General features: G+C 37.7%; 1 protein-coding gene across 6 annotated transcripts in view; it reads left to right on the plus strand.

Annotated features, from left to right (window-relative positions):
- Nucleotides 1–13,880, plus strand: part of WDPCP (WD repeat containing planar cell polarity effector) — a 384,215-nt gene that overhangs the window by 275,879 nt on the left and 94,456 nt on the right. The window contains exon 17 of one of the 6 annotated variants that reach the window (XM_073791327.1): nt 9,738–9,979. The exons of the other annotated variants lie outside the window; for them this stretch is intronic. The gene's annotated coding sequence lies outside the window, so the exon portion shown is untranslated. Of the gene's footprint in view, nt 1–9,737; nt 9,980–13,880 lie in introns of those variants that run through there. 6 annotated transcript variants of the gene reach the window in all.

The raw sequence follows: 13,880 nt of genomic DNA on the forward strand, positions 1-13,880 counted from the left end.
AGAGATCAATAAAAAAAAACTTCTAGCAAGGCTGACCAAAAAAAGAGAGAGGGAGAGAGAAAAAGACTTTCTGTACTATCACTATTGGGAAGAAAATGGTCTCTTCCTACTCTGCAGACATCAAAAGGATAATAAAGGAATACCACAAATAATTCTCTATATCTAACTACGAACTACCAGTATGAAATGGATAATCTGAATGGTCTTATGATATTAAAGAAATCAAATTCATAATTTGAAAACTTCAGGAAAAAAAAACTCCAGGCCTAGATGGTTATGCTGGAGAAGTCTACCAAACTTAAAAGAAGAATGAACACCAATTCTACACAATCTCTAAGAAAAAAGTAGAGAAAAGAACACTTTCCAACTCACTTTATGAAGCCAGAATTACCCTGATACCAAAGCCAGGCAAACAGAATACAAAAAAGAAAAGAACAGGGATTTCACTGGCAGTCCAGTGGTTAAGACTGTGCTTCCACTGCAGGGGGTGTGGATTTGATCCCTAGTTGGGGAACTAAGATCCCATATGCTGTGCTGAGTGGCCAAAAAAAAACAAAACAAAATAAATCAATACTCTTCATGGAGACAAAAAAATTCTTAACAAAATATTAACTAACAAAATTCAGCAATATATAAAAATATATTATCAAGTGGGGTACCCCAGGCATGAATGACTGGTTCAGTATTTGAATATAATCTACTCTACGAACAGACTAAAGAAGCCAAATCACATGATCATATCAATCACTGCAGAGAAAGCACCTGAGAAAATTCAACACCCAAATCATGATTAAAAAAAAAAAAATCTCTCAGAAAAAGAGAGGAACTTCTCCAACTTGATAAGGAGCATCTATGTAAGACCTACAGTAAGCATCATAATTAATGATAAAGACTGAATGTTTTTTCCCTAAGTTGGGAACATGGCAAAGATATCCACTCATACCGTTGTGACTCAGCAAAGTTCTTGAAGTTCTAGCCAGTGCAGTAAGGCAAGAAGTGGAAATAAAAAGCATACAGACTGAAAAGGAAGAAATAAAACTGTCTCTATCTGCTGATGACATGATGGTCTATATAGAAAATGTCAAGGAATCTAAAAACAGTAAAACCTTTTAGAACTATAGAAATGAGTTCAGCAAGGTTGCAGCAAGCTGAAAAATAAATCAGCTGTTTTTCCATAGACTGACAATGAACACATAGACACCAAGATTTAAAATACAGTACTATATACAACTGCTCAGAACGATAAAATACTTAGGTGTATATCTGACAAACAAATGCAAGACTTTTCTGCTGAAAACTACAAAACACTGATGAAAAAAATCAAAAATTTACATCAATGTAGAAACATACCATCTTCACGAATTGGAAAACTCAGCCAAAAAAAGATGTCAGTTCTCCCCAAATTGTTATATAGATTTAAACCAATTTCTATCAAAATCTCAGGAAGATTAATGGTAGATACAGACAAGATCATTCAAAAATTTGTATGGAGCAGTGGAATCAAGATGGTGGAGTAGGAGTATGTGGTGCTCACTTACCCCCACACACACCTTAAAACATTGAAAATACATCTACATGTGGAACAATACTCATGGAATACTAACTAGAAACTTGCAGAACTCCTATACAACCAAAGCAGCATGAAAGATGTCCATGTAACTGGTAGGATGGGGATAAAAAAATCACTGGGTTGGGATCTGTGCCCCTGGGAGGGATCTAAGGAAGAGGTCTGCACGGGTAGACCCACACCCTGGGGAGTGAGCAGGTCGAGCCATAATCTGGGCATCCCAGTCCTGGGGTCCTGCGCAGAGAAGACAAAGCCCCTTGCCTGCTGGGAAAAACCACTGGGCCAGACAGAAGGGATAGAAAAGCCTAGCCTTTACTTGCAAGAAGTGAGCACATGCTCACTTGCCAACAATCAGGGTGGAGAAAGCCATGCACTGGCAGCTGCAGCCTCACCACACTTCCCAATCCAAAGGGGCATACACCCTAGCCCCACTCACTCCACACCACAGCCTGCTGTAAGATTTGGGCCAATGAAGCCTTGGGAAAAGATTCACTCTAGATATGGAGAGACAGGGGTCCTGGGGTATGACCTCGGTGGGGCAGGGCAGCAGTGGACGTTGTCAGTGTGCTCACAGGATAGCGACCCAAGAGCACACCGCGGCAAAGTGCTGAATCTCTGGCAGATAGGCCCTGGGAGGGAACTCAATCTAGCTATGCAAAGATAGCCTGGAGGGTCTAGGGTGTGGTCCAAGTGGGGTGGTGGCAGCTAATGTCAACACACTTAAGACTACCCACTGGTTTGTCTCCCAGCAAGAGTGCCCCCTTCTTCCGACTCCACAACACAGCTTAGTGCTAGATTTGGGGCAGACAGGTCCTGGGAAAAGACTGACACAGAGGCAGCCCAGATCTCAGGCAGTAAACAGCACAGCCACTTTTATTCCTGCAGCCACATTGCTCCAAATCCCAGCCCCAACCTACTCCACATCACAGCCTTGCTCTATATCTGGGACAAAACAACAGAGAAAGGGACACAACCTTGGGCTGCTTCTGAGTGGAACCCCAGACACCTACACAGGCGGCACTTAGGTCCTCTGTGACCACACAGGCCTCAGTTCCTTCAGCATTCACCTCCTTTGGAGCAGGGCATGCACTGAAGGGCAACGGAGCCTGATCAAACCCTACCCTCAGGGCTCCTACTCCAACAAATGGGGAGAAGACCCCCACCCCTGACAGGGCAGCAATAGCCACAGAGCAGAGATGAAGCCTTGCCTCACACCCTGCATAACCATAACTCCTGTGAAGGGGATAACTGTCAGCATACCCTGAGGAAAGATGTGGCTGGCATCCATACCATAAGTAGCACTCACACCAAAAACATTGGACACACACAGTCTACACAGAGATTCTCCCGGATAAAAACACCCTTCAAAATCACAATAGGTAACTGTTTCTCCTAAATCATGGAGACAGAGAAAGTTAATTAAATGAAAAGGCAAAGGAACTACTCCCTATTAAAAACACAAAAGTAATCCCCTGAAAGAAGAATGATCACCAGTCCAGACCCTTAGTTCAAAAAGGTGGTAATAAAAATGTTAAAAGAATTAAGAAAGTTTATTGATAGAAACACAGATCACTATAGCAAGGAACTAGAAACTATAAATGTGACCAATCAAAAATACACAATTCAATTGCCATGATAAAAACCAATACAGAAACAATGAAGAGCCAACTAAGTGAAACAGAACAATTAGGTGATATGGAAGATAGAATAATGCAACCGATCAGAACAGAAGACAGAAAAACAAAAGAAAAAAAATTGAAAACAACATACAAGATGTATGAGATTATATAGAATGTTCCAAGTTACCCATAGGGGCTCCAGAAGAAGAGAGAGAGAAGAGGACTGAAAATGTATTTGAAGAAATTATGGCTGAAAACTTCCCAAACCTAAAGAAGGAAACAGGTATCAAGGTACAGGAAGCATGGAGGGACCCAAACAAGATTAACCCAAACAGACCCACAGCAAGACATATAATTAAAATGGCAAAAGTTAAAGACAGGATTCTAAAGGCAGCAAGAGAAAAACAGTTATAAGGGAACCCTCATAAGTCTATCAGCAGATTTCTCTGCAGAAACATTACAGGTTAAAAGGGAGTAGTATGATATATTCAAAGTCCTGAAAGGGAAAAACCTGCAAAGTAAGATGCTCTCTACCCAGCAAGATTATCATTTAGAATAAAAGGAGAGATAAGAATTTCTCAGACAAGCAAAAACTAAAGGAATATAGCAATACTAAACCTATCCTAAAAGAAATATTGAAAGATGTTCTCTAAATAGAAAAGAAGCAAGAATCTATAGGAAAGGGAAAATCACAATAGGAAAGACAAATATAGAAAAGAATTGAAGATCACTTAAGTAAGCCAGTATGTAGATTAAAAAACAATCCGAAAAATTGTAAAAGTGATTATAACTACAATAAAGTAAAAGGATAAGCACAAAGATGTAAAATAGGACATCAAAATCACAAAATTTGGGGGAGGGGAGTATAAAAATGTAGCCCTTTTAAAAATGTGTTTGAACTTGAATGACTTGTCAGTTTAAAGAAAGTAGATAGTGTTGTGGGTCAGTATACTTGAACTCCATGGTAACCACAAATAAAAAACAAAGGCCATGGGACTTCCCTGGTGGCGCAGTGATTAAGAATCTGCCTGCCAATGCAGGGGACACGGGTTCGAGCCCTGGTCCGGGAAGATCCACATGCCGCAGAGCAACTAAGCCCATGCGCCACAACTACTGAGCCTATGCTCTAGAGCCCACGAGCCACAACTACTGAAGCCCGCATGCCTAGAGCCCGTGCTCCACAAGATAAGCCACCACAGTGAGAAGCCCATGCATCGCAATGAAGAGTAACCCCTGCTCGCCGCAACTAGAGAAAGCTCTCACACAGCAACAAAGACCCAGTGCAGCCACAAATAAATCAAAGGAAATACACACCAAAAAAAAGGCCATAGAGAAAGATAAAAAAGGATACTATAGAATGATAAAAGAACCAATACAAAGTGAAGATACTACACTCATTAACATAGACGCATCCAGTATAGGAGCACCTAAATACATAAAGCTAATAGTAACATACATAAAGGGAGAAATTGACAAGGCTCCAGTATTAGTAGGAGACTTTAACATCCCACTGACATCAATGGACTGATCATCCAGGCAGATAATCAGTAAGGCAGAAAGTCAGAGGTCCTAAATGAAACAATAGAGCAGTTGGACTTTATATCTACAGGACGCTACATCCAAATACACATTCTTGAATTGCAAGAATTAATATTGTTTAAAAGTCCATACTATTCAAAGCAATCTACAGATTTAATCAATCCCTGTCAAAATACCTATGACATTATTCACAGAACTAGAACAAGTAATCCTAAAATTTATATGAAAGCACCCAAGACCCAGAATTGCCAAAGCAATCCTGCGGGGAAAAAAGCTGGAGGCATAACCCTCTTAGACTTTAGACTATACTACAAAGCTACAGTAATCAGAACAGTGTGGTACTGGGACAAAAACGGATATTTGGATCAATGGAACAGAATAGAAAGCCCCAAAATAAAACCACACACCTATGGTCAAATAATCTACAACAAAGGAGGCAAGAATATACAAGGGAGAAAAAACATTCTCTTCAACAAGTGTTAGGAAAGCTGGACAGCTACATATAAGTCAATGAAATTAGAACATTCCCTCACACCATATACAAAAATAAACTCAAAATGGCTAAATATAAAACCTAAATGTAAGACATGACACCATAAAACTCCTCGATGAGAACAAAGGCAAAATATTCTTTGACATAAATCATACAATTTTTTTACATCAGTCTCCCAAGAAAAAGAAATAAAAGCAAAAATAAACAAATGGGATCTAATCAAACTTAAAAGCTTTTGCACAGCAAAGGCAACCATCAACAAAACGAAAAGACAACCTACCAACTGGGAGAAAATATTTGCAAACAATGTCACCGACAGACGGTTAATATCCAAAGTATACAATCAGCTCATACAACTCAATATCAAAAAAACAACCAAATCAAAAAATGGCCAAAAGACCTAAACAGATGTTTTTCCAAAGACATACAGATGGTTAAAAGGCTCATGAAAAAAGTGCTCAACATCACTAATTAATAGAGAAATGCAAGTGAAAACCACAATGAGGTTATCACCTCACAGCAGTTAGAATGTATATCATCAAAAAGTCTACAAATAAATGCTAGAGAGGATGTGGAGAAAAGGGAACCTTCATACACTGTTAGTGGGAATGTAATTTGGTGCAACCACTAAGAAGAACAATATGGAAGTTCCTTTAAAAACTAAAAATAGATCCGGCAATTCTACTCCTGAGTATATAGCTAGAAAAAAACAAAAATTCTAATTTGAAAAGATACATGCACCCCAATGTTCACAGCAGCACTATTTATAACAGCGAACACATGGAAACAACCCAAGTGTCCATCAACAGATGACTAGCTAAGAAGATGTGATATATATATATATATATATATATATATATATATATATATATATATATATATACACACACACAAGGGAATATTACTCAGCCATAAAAAGATTTGCAAATCTTGCCATTACAGCAACATGGATGGACCTAGAAAATATTGTACTTAGTGAAGTAAGTCAGACAGAGAAATACAAATATTATATGGTATCACTTATATATGGAATCTAAAAAATAACAGAAATGAATCTGTGTACAAAACTAAAACAGACTTACAGACATAGAAAACAAATTTATGATCACCAAAGGGGAAATTTTGGGGGAAGAGATAAATTAGGAGTATAGGATTAACATATACAAACTCCTACATATAAAATATATAAACAACAAGAATTTATGGTATATTACAGGGAACTATATTCAATATCTTATAATAACCTATAATGGAATATGATCTGAAAAAAATAACTGAATCACTATGCTGTACACATGAAACTAACACAATATTGTAAATCAACTATACCTTAATAAAAAAAATTTATATAGAAATGCTAAAATAATTTTGAAAAGAAAATCATGGATAGGGAAGTATCAGTCTACTCATTTTCAAGACTTATTACATAGCTACAGTAATCCAGACTGTTATATTGGTGAAAGGATAGACACAGATCAATGGAACAGAAGAGAAAGCCCAGAAATAGACCCACACAAATATGACCAAATGACCTTTTACAAGAGTGGAACAGCAATTCATTGGAGTAAGGACACCTTTTCAACAAACGTTGATGGAACAACTCGATAGCCATAGACAAAGAAAAAAAAAAAAAAGTTCCTTGACCTAAACTTCACACCAGAAGGTAAGACAAAAGAAAAGTTGGGGGACCTAGGGCTTGGTGAAGGGTTCTTAGATATGACACCAAAATCATAATGTATAAAAGAAAATACTGATAAATTGGATTTATTCAAATATAAAAGCTTTTGCTCTGTGAAGAACCATCTCAAGAAATTGAAAAGACAAGCTATAGATTGGGAAAAAATATCTGCAAACCACATATCTGACAAAGGACTCATATCTAGAATATATAAAGAAATCTCAAAACTCAACAGTAAAAATACAAACAATCCAATTACAAAATTGGCAAAAGACACAAAGAGATATTTCACTGAGGAGGACACAGGGTGGCAAATAAGTGGGTGAAAAGATGTTCAACATCACTAGGTGTTAGGGAAATACAAACTAAGACCATAAGGAGTTATTACTGAACATCTATTAGAACAACTAAAATTTTAAAAAAAGAAAAAAGACAACCTGCGATAATACCAAATGCTAGCCAAGGTACAGATAAACTTGATCTCTCATACATTGCTCATGGAAATGTAAAATGGTACTAGCACTCTGGAAAATAATTTCGCAGTTTCTTAAAAAGCTAATCATACACGTAACCATATGATCCAGCAATTTCTCACACAAAAAACGTATACACAGTTGTTAAGGTCCAAACATGATAATAATAATTAAAAAAATAAGTAATCCCCCTCATTTTTTAACTGTGCCAGCAAGACAGGCCAATATATAGCATTTTAATAGTATTTAAAATTTTTTTCACCTTTATAGGTTAATTTTGGAATATGTAATTTCTTTTCTTGACCTAATTTGTGGAGCCTAGAATATGGAAAATAATTATTTTTAACAAGCATCTTATTTATGTGTATTTATTTGCAAAGTGATTTTGATTTTAGTCTTTTTGTTACTGTTATTTGTTCTATTATGTTAATTTAACATCTTAATTGTTTTATTTTTTGAATCAATGGTATTAGAATCTATTTTGATAGGAATTCTAACTTTGCATTTGTTTGGGGATTAACAAAAGATGAAACAGCCAAATGATTATCTTTGCTCTAATACACACTAAAAGAAGAATATACCAGAGGTGTCATAGGCAACACTCTCAAGAAGTACTGTGACAATGCACAGTAAACAGGTAATCTTGGGCATGTGTAGCAGATACGTCTGTTTCAGCCATATGCATTACAGCTCACAGAGGCACAGTGTAAGTAAACACCCACTCCATTAGTATATCTAATGATTTCTCTATGAAATATGAAAATATTAATCTCTCATGCTGTATTCCCCATGTTACTTCTCTTTCTCAGGCAGAGGTATTGCTTGGAGGCAGTGGGAGAGAGGTCAGGAAGAAGGCATTTTTTTTTTTTTTACCTTGCCCTTAATAATACAATAATAATACATTAAGCATTATTAAATTCATTACATGAGCATATCTCTTAAAAATTAATATTGTTATGTCTTAGTTTCCTACCTAGCAAAGTGGGGGGGTGACAATATATTGGTACCCTTCCTGATAATATTAATAGAGAAAAATATCATAGCATAATTATCATAGAGTAGAATTTTTTTTTAACATTGTTATTGCAGTATAATTGCTTTACAATGGTGCATTAGTTTCTGCTTTATAACAAAGTGAATCAGCTATACATATACATATATCCCCGACTCTCCTCCCTTTTGCGTCTCCTTCCCACCCTCCCTATCCCACCCCTCTAGGTGGTCACAAAGCACTGAGCTGATCTCCCTGTGCTATGCGGCTGCTTCCCACTAGCTATGTTTTACATTTGGTAGTGTATATATGTCCATGCCACTCTCTCACTTCGTCCCAGCTTACCCTTCCCCCTCCCCCTGTCCTCAAGTCCATAATCTACGTCTGCGTCTTTATTCCTGTCCTGCCCCTAGGTTCTTCAGAACCTTTTTTTTTTTTTTTTAGATTCCATATATATGTGTTAGCATATGGTATTTTTCTCTTTCTGACTTACTTCACTCTGTATGACAGATTCTAGGTCCATCCACCTCACTATAAATAACTCAATTTCGTTTCTTTTTATGGCTGAGTTATAGTCCATTGTATATATGTGCCACATCTTCTTTATCCATTCATCTGTCAGTGGACACCTAGGTTACTTCCATGTCCTGGCTATTGTAAATAGAGCTGCAATGAACATTGTTGTACATGACTCTTTTTGAATTATGGTTTTCTCAGGATATATGCCCAGTAGTGGGATTGCTGGGTTGAACGGTAGCTCTATTTTTAGTTTTTTAAGGAACCTCCATACTGTTCTCCATAGTGGCTGTATCAATTTACATTCCCACTAACAGTGCAAGAGGGTTCCCTTTTCTGCACACCTATAATTTTTTTAATTGGATGTGTATCCAATTAAAATACATTTTTAATTAAATGTATAGTTGCATTAAAAAATACATTTTTTAATTAAATGTATAGTTGCATTACAATGCTGTGTTAGTTTCTGCTGAACAATGAAGTGAATCAGCCATATGTATACATATGTCCCCTCCCTCTTGGACCTCCCTCCCCTCCCATCCCACCCATCTAGGTCATCACAGAGCACCAAGCTGAGCTCCCTGTGCTATACAGCAGGTTCCCACTAGCTATCTGTTTTACACATTGTAGTGTATTTAAATCAAACCTAATCTCCCAATTCATCCCACCCTCCCCTTTCCCCCCCACATCCACATGTCCATTCTCTACATCTGCATTTCCATTCCTGCCATAGACTAGAATTTTTTAATAAAAAAATGATCATTTCAGCTTAACTTCTCAAACGAAAATTATATTTAAAACCTGTAACTTATTTCTTTCAAAGCATACAATATAACCATTAGAAACGTTTCTTATTTGTAGGTTTTGGTGAAATTCTGGTCATCATTTGACAGACCCCCACTGTGGTCCCATTAGTAGGAGTTCCCTGGACAAGTACAGGCCATTCAGGTTTGGCTAACTAATAAAAGTCTAGAAGGTAGAATAAAGGAATTTCCACTATACTTTTTTTTTTTTTTTACTATTTATATATTTTGAAATGAATGTGTTTTCCAAAAGAAAAAATCAGTTTCAATATTATTAAAACAACACAAAATATTACAAAAGAGATACAAAAGGACTCAGTTCAAAACTGAAATATTTGAGGATATAAAAGTGTTCTGAGTTGTGGCATCTTTAAAATTTTGTATCTTCTAGTTTTAGACTTAATCTTTCTACTTAAAAATATTTGTTAATAATATCATATTGAAAAATGTAGCAACTCTGACTTGCAAAGACTCTGGACTACTATTTCCACAATCCAGTGCCACCCCTTCCAACATCCAGGTAGGCAAGTATTTTAAGTGGTTTTAAATGATTAATCTGTAATAATGCAATTCTGAAAATCCTTTCTTCAGTAAGAAGGTACGAAAGACAGTGTTATAAAAGAACTCACTTAAAGAATTTTTTTAAAGCTCCTGGAAAATGGCAGTCTATACTCATCTAATTTTTCTGTCTCCTAAAACTTCAATTAGGAGGAATAGAAGGGAAGGGTGAGTAACTGACAAATCTAAGAAAGAAACTAGCATGGGGAAGGCTGAGAACCACGCCAAATTATACAAAACCCAAGGACTGGACTGACTTTGAACTTTTCAACAACAGCATTGCAAGTAAGACAACAGTGGAGCAGTGCCTTCAAACTTCAGAAGAAAAATGATTTGCTCACTAGAATTTTTGAATTATAAGGGATACTCTTCAAAATACAAAAAAATGGTAGTAACAGGGCACTAAGAAATCAGGGTGTGGGGGAGATAAAAAGGACAGTGGGGGAAAGCTCTTCAAGAAGCAGTCTGAGCCCCATTCTACCGCATGACTGACCTTGTCCACAGAGGAGTGGAGGTTAAATTCTCTGGAGAGGGTAAAAGAGAAAGACCCCAGTGTGAGTACCATGTCACAAAGAGGGGGATTAAAGGATGGTGTGCGACTAAATGGGAAAATGTTGAGATCCCTTGTCTACTTTCCCCAGTTGGCTCCCAGAACACTGGCAGTAAGGGCATAACTTCCAGGAAAGAAATTTCGAAGTCAGACTAGTGGTAAAGACCTGTTACATCTACAAAGATACATCTTGGGCTTCCCAGCACATACTCCATCCCTCCCCGAAATTATCCTATGTGAAGCTAGTAAGTCTTGAGTTTTGCAGAATTTACTCAAACGTTGCCCACTGACTTCCCTAGAATGGGGCTCTTATAAACTCCATAGGGAATCAGAAATTCAACTATTACTATTCAGCTTCCCTCTTCCAGGGAGCCTTCATGTAACTGTAGCATTACTGTCTTTTCTTTAGAAAGCTAGGTTTGTGAGTGCTACTCAGATCTTCAAAACTAGACAATATGCTGTCTAGAGATACATAGGAGGGTGGTAGAATGTTCCCTGAGGGGCTTCCCTGGTGGTGCAGTGGTTAAGAATCTGCCTGCCAGTGCAGGGAACATGGGTTCGAGCCCTGGTCTGGGAAGATCCCACATGCAAGGAGCAACTAAGCCCATGTGCCACAACTACTGAGCCTGCACTCTAGAACTCATGAGCCACAGCTACTGAGCCCACGTGCCACAGCTCCTGAAGCCCGCATGCCTACAGCCTGTACTCTGCAACAAGAGAAGCCACCACAATGAGAAGCCTGCACACCACAAAGAAGAGTAGCCTCCGCTCGCCGCAACTAGAGAAAGCCCGCGCGCAGCAACGAAGACCCAACACAGCCAAAAATAAATAAATTTATTTAACAACAAAGTATTAAAAATAAAAGTTCCCTGATAAACTTATTAGGTTAATGGAGAGTCTAGATCTTTGCTGATTTTAATTTATCAGAAATTATCTGAATAGTTGCAAATGCATTGCACAATTTAGTCAAGATGACTTAACATTCAGCTATGAATAGTATTCATGAGCATTATCAATGGGAGCTGGGTTGTTTCCCTAAAATAGGAATTCCTAATTTTCTCATTTAAAATTTAAGGTTACTGCATTTAGACATATTTATATTTATTCAGTACTGATACAGTCACTTTCTCATTTTTGCTTAATGAGGGACTAAAAGAATTAAAGAATATATCCATTTTATATTGTCTACATAGATAATTGGTTTGCTGGAGCCACTTCCCCATTTTTTCTTATGCTTTATAGGTTAGATCAGCTGTTCTTAACATTTTTAGATCTTTTCCTCTTTTAAAACAAATATATGACATCAATTTTACTTTGCTGAAATCAGTCATAGATAATGAATATGTATATATCACACATATATAATTTTAATTAGATAATGCAATGTCATAACTTTAATGTAGATAATAAATGTAGTTTATAATTTAAAAAGTATAAGTCCTTGTGACATTTCTACACTGAAAGGCATAATGAAGTATTATTAAGTAGCTTATACATGTATATAAAATCACTGTAAATTTAACAGCTATAAATGCAGGATGATACATCAGTGTTGTATTGCAGACTCAAATGCTGCAAGCTTTGCCTCTAAGCAAGGCCTTAAGCATAGTCTAAAAACCACCTACTTATGTGTGCTATCTGCCCTATCCACTCCTAGAATTCTGACCAAGTATCCTGCCTCCTCTGAGGCCTCCTCAGACCAGGAGACAAAAGGAGTTACCTGATCACTAGAGCTGCAAGTAAAAGACTTGATGCTTAGCATGGCAAAGAATGTATAGTTATTATCCAAGCCAGCAGCTCTTCCCGTATTCCTGATCTCCAGCCGTGGTACATGAGATCTTCAATTTTATCCAATGTCTTGCTTTAAAAAAAAGGGCAGGGGGAAACTCCTGTTGTGCCAATACCCTACAGCTCTGATGGTCTGAGTCTTAAAGAATCTGGACTTACAGGGTAGAATTGTAAGTGAAAAAGTCTTCCAGATACTCTTAAGCTAAAAGTAACTTGTGATGTCCTTAAGCCTATGCAATGCTTCAGCCAGATTCCAAAGATTGATCTTTTATATTAGCAGTGATCATATATATGGATGAAATTTTGATTTTTATTCTTAGCTTTCAACTTTATATGAGTCTCTGTCCAGGTAAGGCTGAACTGCCTGCAAGAGTACTGCCACTTGACCAACCCCTAAGAACGCATCTTTGAGAGCCTGGAGGTGACTCTCCTAAGCAATGCTCTATCCAACTATGGGAAAGGATCCAACCTAGAATAGGACAACAACTCCCCCCATCAAAAATATTTAAACTCTTCTGGGTTTCACAGGTTATTTCATCTTCCATTTTTCTAACCTCATTACCCTGCTTAATGAACCTTCTAAAAAAAAGTATAAGGCTTCACCTGAATTCTAATAAATTTTCCACAGTTTTAATTAACTGAGACAATAGGAGCAAACAACAGTTGGACACCTACACACAGCAATGCCTAACCCAATCAAGCATCCTTTAGAGCAGGGTCCCCTAGGCCACGGACAAGTACTGGTCCGTGGCCTGTTAGGAATCGGGCCGCACAGCAGGGTGTGAGTGGCGGGCGAGTGAGCAAAGCTTCATCTGTATTTATAGCCACTCCCCATTGTTCGCATTACTGCCTGAGCTCTGCCTCTGTCAGATCAGCAGTGGCATTAGATCCTCATAGGAATGCGAACCCTACTGTGAACTGTGCATGCAAAGGATCTAGGTTGCACGCTCCTTATGAGAACCTAATGCCTGATGATCTGAGGTGGAACTGAGGCGGTGATGCTAGCGCTGGGGAGCAGCTGCAAATACAGATTATCATTAGCAGAGATGTTTGACTGCACGGAGACCATAATAAATCAATTGCTTGCAGACTCATATCAAAACCCTATTAGTGAGTGGCAAGTGAAAACAAGCTCACGGCTCCCACTGATTCTGCATTAAGGTGAGTTGTATAACCATTTCATTATATATTACAATGTAATAATAATAGAAATAAAGTGCACAATAAATGTGATGGACTTGTATCATCCCAAAACCATCCCGCAAAAACTGTCTTCCACGAAACCAGTCCCTGGTGCCAAAAAGG

This window comes from Tursiops truncatus, chromosome 14 (genome assembly GCF_011762595.2).
Source record: "Tursiops truncatus isolate mTurTru1 chromosome 14, mTurTru1.mat.Y, whole genome shotgun sequence".
In the NCBI taxonomy this organism is placed as follows: domain Eukaryota; kingdom Metazoa; phylum Chordata; class Mammalia; order Artiodactyla; family Delphinidae; genus Tursiops; species Tursiops truncatus.